This window comes from Pan paniscus, chromosome 3, assembly GCF_029289425.2.
Source record: "Pan paniscus chromosome 3, NHGRI_mPanPan1-v2.0_pri, whole genome shotgun sequence".
Taxonomy (NCBI): domain Eukaryota; kingdom Metazoa; phylum Chordata; class Mammalia; order Primates; family Hominidae; genus Pan; species Pan paniscus.
Genome location: NC_073252.2, coordinates 157,678,261 through 157,691,745, shown reverse-complemented (window position 1 = coordinate 157,691,745; position 13,485 = coordinate 157,678,261).

The window sequence follows — 13,485 nt, the reverse complement described above, 5'->3', positions numbered from 1 at the left end:
ACTGGTGTCTGACTTGCACATGAGTCCAATCAGATGGAGCTGACTGGTGGCCAAATTACAAGAGAAAAGGCTTTGTTGGTGATTGCCTGAACTTGCAGAATTTGGTTGGCCAGGCTTGAATATGTGTATTTCTTGTTATGTTCTGAATTGCATCCCCTCAAAGTTTATATGTTGACATCCTAACCCCCAGTACCTGAGAATGTTACTCTACTTGGAGATAGGACCTTAAAAGAGATAACATTAGGTCATTAGGGTAGATCCTAACCCAATATGACTGATGTCCTTATAAGAGGAAATTTGAACACAGACACACCCACAGGGAAAATCACGTGAAGACAGTGACAGAAGACTGCCATTTACAAGACAAGGACAGAGGACTCAGGAAAAAAATAAATTAAAAAAAAAGAAACAAAAAACCTGCTGACACTTCAGTCTCACACTTCTGGCCTCCAAAACTGTGAGGATATAGATTTCTGTTGTTAAATTTATATTTTGTGATGTTTTGTTATGGCAGCCGTCACAAACTAATATACTCATGGGCCAGAGGCAAGCTCCATGGAAGTGAGCTGTTTGGGGTTTGTCTTAACAGGGATTCCACTGAAGAGGATCGCTCTAGATAGATAATGGGACCATAGCAGCAGGACTGGGAGGGGAGCAGGAAGTTAGTTATGAGCACCAGGAAAATTGACTTTGTGGCACTCCAGCAGTGCAGAATTTTCTAGTAATCCATATAAGGATCCCACAAGAGAAAATGTAAGCTCACCATCTGCCATACTCAGGGAACACCAATTCCAGATTATAACTGTAAAAGTTGAATGAAAATCTTTCTGTCCTCTTAACTCTCTTTCCTCCCCTAAGTTACCTACCTTGGGGATCAGTGAAGGTGAAAGTAGCAGAGTACTAAATAAGTGGAGAGAAAAACAGAGGCATCAACCACTGCATCCTTTCTCATTACAGCTTGCCACGTCTGAAGTAGACCTGGTCTAGGGGATGGAGGAGCTTTAAATTTGGTGAAGATTCAAGCTGTGATACTAGAGTTGGTCAGACTTTTATAACTACCAATACAAAGCAGTGGGAAACTATAGAGTGACAGCCTAGGGATGAATCCAGAAGTGGGAAAATATATCCTGACTGAGAAAGTGAGTTAACGAGGGATGGTGAGAAAGGCTGAAGAGACTTCCTACTGCAACTGGGCAAGTCCATAGCTTTAATAAGTCAGTTACAGCAGACTAAATAAAAAATAATAAATAATACACATTATTAATACGAGATGTATTATAGAATTAATGATTCAAATCAACACCTGTTCCAGCTTAAACAACTACATAAAGTGGATCCTGAACACTCTACCTCCAAACTCTTTTCTTAATTCACACATTTCTTCATTCTTTATTCACTCAATTGATAGTTTTGGGGGATGTCCTGTGTGCCAGGCACCGTGCTAAGCTCTGGCAATACAATGGTGAACAGAATGCATGCCCTTATTGACCTCAAAATATTACAGTGAGATGGGAGTTACTGTTACTACTTCACAAGTGATGCTGCAGAAGGTACAATGAGTCACTTACTCAGGCCTTGGAGTCTGCAAGGAAGGCACACAGGCTGCTCTCAAATCCAGGACTGATAAAATCATATTCTGCATCCTTTTCATTATTATACCTTGATTCTTATTCACCATGAAAATTGTTTTAATTGAGTGTTAGCAGAGCCTTCCTACACAATAGTGCTGAAAGGTTGAAGATCTTTCTATGTTCTGTATCGTAAATGACATATGTAACCTCAGGTACATAAACATCTCCCAGGAACACAGGCCCTTCTTCTGTGCAATACACTGTCTACACTAAATTGCTAAAGCTTCCTCAGATGTTACTTTTTAAAACCCTAACAACTAAATTGCAAACTTTGATAAACTGATGCAAATAGTAACACTAAAAAGTTTAATTTTTTTTAAATTTATTATTATTATACTTTAAATTTTAGGGTACATGTGCACAATGTGCAGGTTAGTTACATAAGTATACATGTGCCATGCTGGTGCACTGCACCCACTAACTCATCATCTAGCATTAGGTATATCTCTCAATGCTATCCCTCCCCCCTCCCCAACCCCACCCCACAACAGTCCCCAGAGTGTGATGTTCCCCTTCCTGTGTCCATGTGTTCTCATTGTTCAATTCCCACCTATGAGTGAGAATATGCAGTGTTTGGTTTTTTGTTCTTGCAATAGTTTACTGAGAATGATGATTTCCAATTTCATCCATATCCCTACAAAGGACATGAACTCATCATTTTTTATGGCTGCATAGTATTCCATGGTGTATGTGTGCCACATTTTCTTAATCCAGTCTATCATTGTTGGACATTTGGGTTGGTTCCAAGTCTTTGCTATTGTGAATAATGCCACAACAAACATATGTGTGCATGTGTCTTTATAGCAGCATGATTTACAGTCCTTTGGGTATATACCCAGTAATGGGATGCCTGGGTCAAATGGTATTTCTAGTTCTAGATCCCTGAGGAATCACCACACTGAGTTCCACAATGGTTGAACTAGTTACAGTCCCACCAACAGTGTAAAAGTGTTCCTATTTCTCCACATCCTCTCCAGCCCCTGTTGTTTCCTGACTTTTTAATGATTGCCATTCTAACTGGTGTGAGATGGTATCTCACTGTGGTTTTGATTTGCATTTCTCTGATGGCCAGTGATGGTGAGCATTTTTTCATGTCTTTTTTGGCTGCATAAATGTCTTCTTTTGAGAAGTGTCTGTTCATGTCCTTCGTCCACTTTTTGATGGGGTTGTTTGTTTTTTTCTTGTAAATTTGTCTGAGTTCATTGTAGATTCTGGATATTAGCCCTTTGTCAGATGAGTAGGTTACAAAAATTTTCTCCCATTTTGTAGGTTGCCTGTTCACTCTGATGGTAGTTTCTTTTGCTGTGCAGAAGCTCTTTAGTTTAATTAGATCCCATTTGTCAATTTTGGCTTTTGTTGCCATTGCTTTTGGTGTTTTAGACAAGTCCTTGCCCATGCCTATGTCCTGAATGGTAATGCCTAGGTTTCCTTCTAGGGTTTTTATGGTTTTAAGTCTAACATTTAAGTCTTTAATCCATCTTGAATTGATTTATCCAGTTTCAGCTTTCTACATATGGCTAGCCAGTTTTCCCAGCACCATTTATTAAATAGGGAATCCTTTCCCCATTGCTTGTTTTTCTCAGGTTTGTCAAAGATCAGATAGTTGTAGATATGCGGCATTATTTCTGAGGGCTCTGTTCTGTTCCATTGATCTATATCTCTGTTTTGGTACCAGTACCATGCTGTTTTGGTTACGGTAGCCTTGTAGTATAGTTTGAAGTCAGGTAGCATGATGCCTCCAGCTTTGTTCTTTTGGCTTAGGATTGACTTGGTGATGCAGGCTCTTTTTTGGTTCCCTATGAACTTTAAAGTAGTTTTTTCCAATTCTGTGAAGAAAGTCATTGGTAGCTTGATGGGGATGGCATTGAATCTGTAAATTACCTTGGGCAGTATGGCCATTTTCATGATATTGATTCTTCCTACCCATGAGCATGGAATGTTCTTCCATTTCTTTGTATCCTCTTTTATTTCCTTGAGCAGTGGTTTGTAGTTCTCCTTGAAGAGGTCCTTCCCATCCCTTGTCAGTTGGATTGCTAGGTATTTTGTCCTCTTTGAAGCAATTGTGAATGGGAGTTCACTCATGATTTGGCTCTCTGTTTGTCTGTTATTGGTGTATAAGAATGCTTGTGATTTTTGTACATTGATTTTGTATCCTGAGACTTTGCTGAAGTTGCTTATCAGCTTAAGGAGATTTTGGGCTGAGACAATGGGGTTTTCTAGATATACAATCATGTCATCTGCAAACAGGGACAATTTGACTTCCTCTTTTCCTAATTGAATACCCTTTATTTCCTTCTCCTGCCTAATTGCTCTGGCCAGAACTTCCAACACTATGTTGAATAGGTGTGGTGAGAGAGGGCATCCCTGTCTTGTGCCAGTTTTCAAAGGGAATGCTTCCAGTTTTTGCCCATTCAGTATGATATTGGCTGTGGGTTTGTCATAGATAGCTCTTATTATTTTGAGATACATCCCATCAATACCTAATTTATTGAGAGTTTTTAGCATGAAGGGTTGTTGAATTTTGTCAAAGGCCTTTTCTGCATCTGTTGAGATAATCATGTGGTTTTTGTCTTTGGTTCTGTTTATATGCTGGATTACATTTATTGATTTGTGTATATTGAACCAGCCTTGCATCCCAGGGATGAAGCCCACTTGATCATGGTGGATAAGCTTTTTGATGTGCTGCTGGATTCGGTTTGCCAGTATTTTTTTGAGGATTTTTGCATCAATGTTCATCAAAGATATTGGTCTAAAATTCTCTTCTTTGGTTGTGTCTCTGCCTGGCTTTGGTATCAGGATGATGCTGGCCTCGTAAAATGAGTTATGGAGGATTCCCTCTTTTTCTATTGATTGGAATAGTTTCAGAAGGAATGGTACCAGTTCCTTCTTGTACCTCTGGTAGAATTCGGCTGTGAGTCCATCTGGTCCTGGACTCTTTTTGGTTGGTAAGCTATTGATTATTGCCACAATTTCAGCTCCTGTTATTGGTCTATTCAGAGATTCAACTTCTTCCTGGTTTAGTCTTGGGAGAGTGTATGTGTCAAGGAATTTATCCGTTTCTTCTAGATTTTCTAGTTTATTTGCGTAGAGGTGTTTGTAGTATTCTCTGATGGTAGTTTGTATTTCTGTGGGATCGGTGGTGATATCCCCTTTATCATTTTTTATTGCGTCTATTTGATTCTTCTCTCTTTTTCTCTTTATTAGTCTTGCTAGCAGTCTATCAATTTTGTTGATCTTTTCAAAAAACCATCTCCTGGATTCATTAATTTTTTGAAGGGTTTTTTGTGTCTCTATTTCCTTCAGTTCTGCTCTGATTTTAGTTATTTCTTGCCTTATGCTAGCTTTTGAATGTGTTTGCTCTTGCTTTTCTAGTTCTTTTAATTGTGATGTTAGGGTGTCAATTTTGGATCTTTCCTGCTTTCTCTTGTGGGCATTTAGTGCTATAAATTTCCCTGTACACACTGCTTTGAATGTGTCCCAGAGATTCTGGTATGTTGTGTCTTTGTTCTCATTGGTTTCAAAGAACATCTTTATTTCTGCCTTCCTTTCGTAATGTACCCAGTAGTCATTCAGGAGCAGGTTGTTCAGTTTCCATGTAGTTGAGCAGTTTTGACTGAGTTTCTTAATCCTGAGTTCTAGTTTGATTGCACTTCCTAGCATCAATGGTCTTTACAATTTGTCATGTTTTTGCAGTGGCTTGTACCGGACGTTCATTTCTATGTTTAGTGCTTCCTTTAGGAGCCCTTGTAGTGCAGGCCTGTTGGTGACAAAATCTCTCAGCATTTGCTTGTCTATAAAGTATTTTATTTCTCCTTCACTTATGAAGCTTAGTTTGGCTGGATATGCAATTCTGGGTTGAAAATTCTTTTCTTTAAGAATGTTGAAGATTGGCCCCCACTCTCTTCTAGCTTGTAGAGTTTCTGCTGAGAGATCCGCTGTTAGTCTGATGGGCTTCCCTTTGTGGGTAACCCGACCTTTCTCTCTGGCTGCCCTTAACATTTTTTCCTTCATTTCAACTTTGGTGAATCTGACAATTATGTGTCTTGGAGTTGCTCTTCTCGAGGAGTATCTTTGTGGCGTTCTCTGTATTTCCTGAATCTGAATGTTGGCCTGCCTTGCTAGATTGTGGAAGTTCTCCTGGATAATATCCTGCAGAGTGTTTTCCAACTTGGTTCCATTCTCCCCGTCACTTTCAGGTACACCAATCAGATGTAGATTTGGTCTTTTCACATAGTCCCATATTTCTTGGAGGCTTTGTTCGTTTCTTTTTATTTTTTTTTCTCTAAACTTCCCTTCTCGCTTCATTTCATTCATTTCATCTTCCATTGCTGATACCCTTTCTTCCAGTTGATCGCATCAGCTCCTGAGGCTTCTGCATTCTTCACGTAGTTCTCGAGCCTTGGCTTTCAGCTCCATCAGCTCCTTTAAGCGCTTCTCTGTATTGGTTATTCTAGTTACACATTCTTCTAAATTTTTTTCAAAGTTTTCAACTTCTTTGCCTTTGGTTTGAATTTCCTCCTGTAGCTCAGAGTAGTTTGATTGTCTGAAGCCTTCTTCTCTCAGCTCGTCGAAGTCATTCTCCATCCAGCTTTGTTCTGTTGCTGGTGAGGAACTGCGTTCCTTTGGAGGAGGAGGAGAAGCGCACTGCTTTTTAGAGTTCCAGTTTTTCTGCTCTGTTTTTTACCCATCTTTGTGGTTTTATCTACTTTTGGTCTTTGATGATGGTGATGTACAGATGGGTTTTTGGTGTGGATGTACTTTCTGTTTGTTAATTTTCTTTCTAACAGACAGGACCCTCAGCTGCAGGTCTGTTGGAGTTTGCTAGAGGTCCACTCCAGACCCTGTTTGCCTGGGTATCAGCAGTGGTGTCTTCAGAACAGCAGTTTTTCGTGAACTGCGAATGCTGCTGTCTGATCGTTCCTCTGGAAGTTTTATCTCAGAGGAGTACCCGGCCGTGTGAGGTGTCAGTCTGCCCCTGCTGGGGGGTGCCTCCCTGTTAGGCTGCCCGGGGGTCAGGGGTCAGGGACCCACTTGAGGAGGCAGTCTGCCCGTTTTCAGATCTCCAGCTGTGTGCTGGGAGAACCACTGCTCTCTTCAAAGCTGTCAGACAGGGACATTTAAGTCTGCAGAGGTTACTGCTGTCTTTTTGTTTGTCTGTGCCCCGCCCCCAGAGGTGGAGCCTACAGAGGCAGGCAGGCCTCCTTGAGCTGTGGTGGGCTCCAACCAGTTTGAGCTTCCCCGCTGCTTTGTTTGCCTAAGCAAGCCTGGGCAATGGCAGGCGCCCCTCCCCCAGCCTCGCTGCCACCTTGCAGTTTGATCTCAGACTGCTGTGCTAGCAATCAGCGAGACTCCCTGGGTGTAGCACCCTCCGAGCCATGTGTGGGATATAATCTCCTGGTGTGCCGTTTTTTAAGGCCGTTGGGAAAGCACGGTATTTGGGTGGGAGTGACCCGATTTTCCAGGTGCCGTCTGTCACCCCTTTCTTTGACAAGGAAAGGGAACTCCCTGACCCCTTGCACTTCCCGAGTGAGGCAATGCCTCGCCCTGCTTCGGCTCGCGCACGGTGTGTGCACCCACTGACCTGTGCCCACTGTCTGGCACTCCCTAGTGAGATGAACCGGGTACCTCAGATGGAAATGCAGAAATCACCTGTCTTCTGCATCGCTCACGCTGGGAGCTGTAGACTGGAGCTGTTCCTATTCGGCCATCTTGGCCCCTCCCCTCCAAAAGTTTAATTTTTAAGGTACTACCGTTGGGTCACAAATTTCATTAGAACAAAGGGAGGCAGTCATAATGGAAGTTACTATTCACAACATTATATTAAAAATGAAAGTGCAAATTACATCAGGTTAAAATTTTGGAACCAGTGCTAAGATATATTATTATTTCCTTATTGCCCATTAAAAACATGAAATTACATTGGCTGGATTATTCTAACACTGTTAATGTTAAGACTATATTTTGTATTTATTCAGAATCTTACTGGTGACTATTGTTGCCTCTAAAAATTTTCCTTTCAAACTCTAAATTCATTTTATTTGTATAGCTAAAACAGTTCTTTATACAGGATAATAGAAGATCTTGCCTACCAAAGAGGAAAATTTTCAGCTGTTTATATAAACCCATTGTTATTCTCTGAAGCCTATAAAAGTGACGCATTCAGTGTTTATTGGAAGGTCTTATTATTAGAATGAATAGTTATACTTTGCTTCCATGATGATCTAAACATGTTTTTGAAAAACAAAAAAACTGAACTATTTATGAAACCAATTTTTTTTCCTTTCTTTCAACTCACCAGTCCTCTCCCCTGCTGAGTGGAATAAAGTTAATGGTACAAACTATTAACTATTTAATAAATAATACTGAATAAATTAGTAAATCGGTAGCACAGAAAGAGAATATACTCTAAGGCAGGCGTCCCCAACCCCTAGGTTCAACGTGGACTGTACTGGTCCTTGGCCTGTTAGGAGACTGGCTGCACAGCAGAAGGGGTGTGGTGGGCAAGTGAACATTACTGCCTGAGCTCTGCCTCCTGTCAGAGCAGCTGTGGCATTAGATTCTCGTAGGAGCGCAAACCCTATTGTGAACTGCACCTGCGGGAGGGATCCAGGTTGCACGCTCCTTATGAGAATCTAACCAATGCCTGATGATCTCAGGTGGAACAGTTTCATCCCATGCCGCTCCCTGCAACCCCCCACAGGTTGCGGAAAAACTGTCTTCCACAAAACCCCTCCCTGGTGCCAAAAAGGTTGGGGACCACTGCTCTAAAGAATGTTGGTTCATTCTCCAACTTAGTATCAGTGCTTTAGGGAAATGCATTCAGCCTTTATATTGTTCATTCATTCATCAATCCTTTAGTTCATTCAACAGTATTTACTAAATAGCGAAAGTCTGCTTAGCCTTGGAAATATAAAGAAGAATAAAATTCCCCTTGGCTTAATCAGCTTACTTGTAAGGCAGAGAAATATAAAAATGCAATGTTGCCATTGCTTTAATACAAATACATAGGTTCCAAAAGTAAATGTTACTAATGCTGCTTCCATGAGTGAACACACTTAGAAAAGATGAAGGAGGAAATAACTAAACTTGCTCTTAGAAGAGAAGGAGAATTTTATACATGAGGAAAACAGAAAGAATTCTAGAAAAAGAAAAGAGAGACTGCAGAGGCATGGTATTGTCAAATAACAACCAGTGGTCAGAAATGAAACTTTGAACTTCTCTGAAGTTTACTTGGACCTGGTGTATTAGTCTTCTCAGGCTGCCATAACAAAATACCATAGGCTGATTGACTTAAATAACAAAAATGTATTAACTTACAGTCCTGGAGGCTAGAAGTCCCTAATCAAGGTGCCAACTGATTTGGTTCTTGATGAGATCTCGCTTTCTGTCTTGTAAACAGTAGTGTCCTCATATAGAAGAGAGAGAAAAAGATTTCTCTCTCTTCCTCTTCTTACAAGGTGACCAGTCCTATCAGATTAGGGCATCACTTACCCCTAATTATCTCCTAAAGGTCCTGTCTCCAAATACAGTCACACTGGGGGTTAAGGTGTCAACATAATGAGTTTTGTGGTGCCATAAATGTTCAGTTCATAAGAGTACTAAATGAGTTCAGAGCAGCTGGGGTGGGAGAAAGGTAGTAGATGCTGTAAGAGTAAACTGGGGGTGAGGTAGTGAAAGATTTAGATTCCACTTTTATTTAGCCAGGTTTATCAGTTAGATAGATTTGACATGGCTGAAAAGGTTTAGGGAGAGGAAGGTCCCCTTAGAGGCATACATATAGGGTGGGAATATGGATATTAAGGAGCTATTAAGGAAGTAGAGTCAGTGGGACTAGGTCAATTGCACAGTTTGTAAGAAAGAGAGAGACACTGAGGCTGGTTCTCAGGTTTCAAGTTTGGGAAATGGAGGGATCAGGGGTGATGCTTTTAAGTGAAGTAGCAAATGCCAGGAAGGAGCAGATAAGAGAGAGAGAGTATGTGAGAGATAGAGTGTGTGCGTGACAGAGAGAGAGACAGTGTGTGTGTGTGTGTGTGTGTGTGAGAGAGAGAGGGAGAGAGAGAGAGGGAGAGAGAGAGAGGCTGAGCAAGTTTGAATATGATGACTTTGAGCTATCTTTGGAATTTAATAGTTTAGAATATTTTGTAAACAACTGAAAATGCTACCTTGAGATCCCTAGGAGCAAGAACCAAAAATGAAACTCTAGGGAATACTTAAAATATGATTAGAAACAGAAACCTAAAAAAACGAACTTGTAGGTCCTGGGAGGTAGAAAAAGACCAGAGAGAGAGCTAGAATGAAGGCCAGTGGGAGCACAGTTTCAGGAATGTTATCGTCTTGAATGCCCTAGAGATGTTACATAAAACACAGACAAATAATAAGTCATTAACTTATTTAATTAGGAGATCTTTCATAACTTTTATGGAGAGAAGTTTCAGCAGAATAATAGGGACAAGAATTTTTATGCAGGCAGAGTCTGGATGTATTTTATTCACCACCATATCCTCATTCCAAGCACAGTGCCCAGCACACGTGTATGTTCAATGAGTATTTATGAGAATAAAGTTAATCAGAAACTGAGGAATGATTAGGAAGAAAAAAAAAGAGGAAATGGAGAATGTCCAAATACTGAAGCTGGCAGAAAAGAGGAGGACAGATTCATACTTAGAGAAAAAAGAACCAAAGAAAGGTTTCTTTCTTTGCTTTAGAAATGGATAGGAGGACCTTAATTACATTTATAGAAAATGAGAAAAAGCCATTGAAAATGAAGGAGAAACAAAACTAATAGGCCAAGATGGCTAAAAAGACCTTCATCTGTATCTGTTCCAATCAGAAGAAGATCGAGATATGTATAAAAAAGCAAAAGTGACTTAGGAATTGCCTGTCAATAATTATAAACAAGAATAACTATAATAGCTAATATTTATTATGCGCTTGCTAAGTGGGTTTTTTATAATAATTAGATATGTTGTTATGGGTTTTTTGATACTAACAATATATCTTATTGTTAGATATGTTGTTATGAACTGTGATCATTATTAGACTGTGTCATGAACTGAATGTTTATGTACCCCCAAAACTCACATATTGACAATGAGACTGTATTTGGAAACAGGACCTTTAGGAGATAATTAGGGGTAAATGATGTCCTAATCTAATAGGACTGGTAGCCTTGTAAGAAGAGAAATGTACCTGGCTATCAATGGGACAACAACAATTATAATAGCTAATATTTATTATGTGCTTTGTAAGTGGGTTTTCTGATACTAACAAGATATCTAATAATAATCTTGTTATTAGATACCACCCTGTTATTAGATACCACCTTAAAAGGTAATACTATTACATTTCCATTTCGCAAATAAAGAAATTGAAGCAAAGAGAAATTAGGTAACTGGTCAAAGGAAGCATGGCAAATAAGTAGCAAAGTTGGGTTTGGACCCAAGCTTACAGCTTCAATGTCTATGCCATTCGTTGCAGCATTAAAGTACTCAGTCAAGGACAATGTATTATTCCAGCCTGCAAGTCCAGCAGGCAGGTGCTGTGTAACTCCAGTGGGAGGCACCCCAACAGAATAAAGTCTTTTCAGTGGGAAACACAAAATAAATTTATTTCAATACTAATCACAATTATCACTCCCTTGCAGATGTAGTTTTAAAAGAACATTTATGTGTGTGTAAATACCTTTGAACAATGTGAAGATATTTAAAAAAACACATATCATGCTTTTATGCCTCAAAATTGACAATAAATTCTGTTCATAACATCAGCAGGGCAGCTGAATTTTAGTTGATTTCAAAACACAAGTTTATCAGCTGTAAGTTTTAAAAGACGTAGTTTTAAAAGAACATTTTATGTGTATGTGAATACCTTTGAACAATGTGGAGATATTTTTTAAAAATCATGCTTTTATGCCTCAAAATTGACAGTAAATTCTCTTCATAACATCAGTAGGGCAGCTGAATTTTAGTTGATTTCAAAACACAAGTTTATCAGCTGTAAGTTTTATCCTAACCATAGAAAGTATGACATGATCTGAAGAAGGTTAGCATCCCTAGACTTATGACAAATGTATTTTTGGTATATAAAATCGGTCAATGCGGTAAATTGAAGGGAACTTGGTCAAAATGCTAGGAACAACATATTAAACTATTGTGTTTGATGTTTTCTTTATCTCACTTAACTGCTTTGTAGAAATTCTCAACACTTTTCCATGAAACAGAAAGTAATGGAAAGAAGATGGCTTTTAAAAAAAATGGAAATTGACTGGGTACAGTGGCCCATGCCTGTAATCCCAACATTTTAGGAGGCCGAGGCAGGAAGTGTGCTTGAGGCCAGGAGTTCAAGATCAGGCCAGGCATCATAGTGAGATCCTCTATCTATAAAAAATTTAAAAATTAGTCAGGTGTGACGGCACGTGCCTGCAATCCCAGCTACTCAGGAGGCTGAGGCGGGAGAATCACTTGAGCCCAGGAGTTTGAGGTTGCAGTGAGTGTTGATTGTGCCACTGCACTCCAGCCTGGGCAACAGAGTGAGGTTCTGTCTTGAGGAAAAAAAAAAAAAAAAAACAAAGCTAAGTTATTAGGTCCCTAGTCAGATTTGTTCCCTAGGAATCTTTACAAAGTTGTTGCACGGGTTTCAATAATGTTTTCTTCTTAATATAAAACACTACAGTATACACCTGTGATGTCAGGGTGAGTGCATATTCCCCACATCAGCCAGGTTTAGGAGAAAAATATTCAATTAAAGTAACATTCCTGGCCTTACTAACCCCTTCCCTTGGTGACAGCATGATTTATGTTGATGAGTCTGAGAAAGGAAACTGAGCAAGCTTAGCCCATGACCTGCCTCTCTGTCTTGAAGTCTACCTGCCTGAAGAGAGTATATGTTCTGTTCTTCTTCATGATCCATATCTATGGCTCAGCTTCTTCATGGAGAAGAGGCCTATCATTGTTCAGCACTGCCTGGAACTGGGCGGATAACTTGGTCTAATCTGGAAAGGAACTATTAGCAAGTGCCATCTGGCTCTCACAAGAAGCTATGACCTTCTGTACCAGCTTCATCAGTAATAAAATTGATAAATTCATTCCTATTTGCCTAATTCCCGTATCTGTCTCTGAAATGGTTATAAACTTGAATGAGAGAGAAGGGAGGCTATTTATTAGGTCTCTAGAACCTCCATATTAAAAATTGAGAGAAATAGGATTTGTGACAAAAGTGATGCTTCAATAGCAAACTTTAGCAAACCCAAGGGAATACTGGAGACATTTACAAGGAGTTAATTAATAGGCGTACATATGGTAGCAAAAACACTTGACAGAGCCTTGCGTTTGAATACATCACCCAGCAAATCCACTGTAAACAATGTTGATTTTGCTTTCAAAAAATATTTTAATGGAATTTAGTCTTATGTAAGCCTTTGCACTGAATAGCCCTAAAGTAAATGCACTCCTTCAAGAATTTCGACACCTGAAATTGTTTAGATGGAGGTCAGTAAGACTTTTAGGCCACTTTTAAAAGACATAACCTTCACACAATTTTTATTGTCCTTCATTCTCTCTCTTAGGTCCTAAAAGTGTTTTCGGTTAGAATTCCAGACAACACCGGGACCAGCACATGTCCCAAATGAACAAATTACTTGGGTTGCCAGATTCTCTAAACAACAACCACAAATCCGGTAGTTCACTTAGGACAAAAGTATGCTACTTGGAAATTCCTATCCAGTTCAGATGTGAGTAATGCCTTCCAAATACTAAGCTGACAGCATTGGTACCTTTCGTTTATCTAAAGCATTTAACCCACGTATTTTTCAGGTCAAATAAATATTCTATCCTGGAAAGGAAAAATATATCCCCAT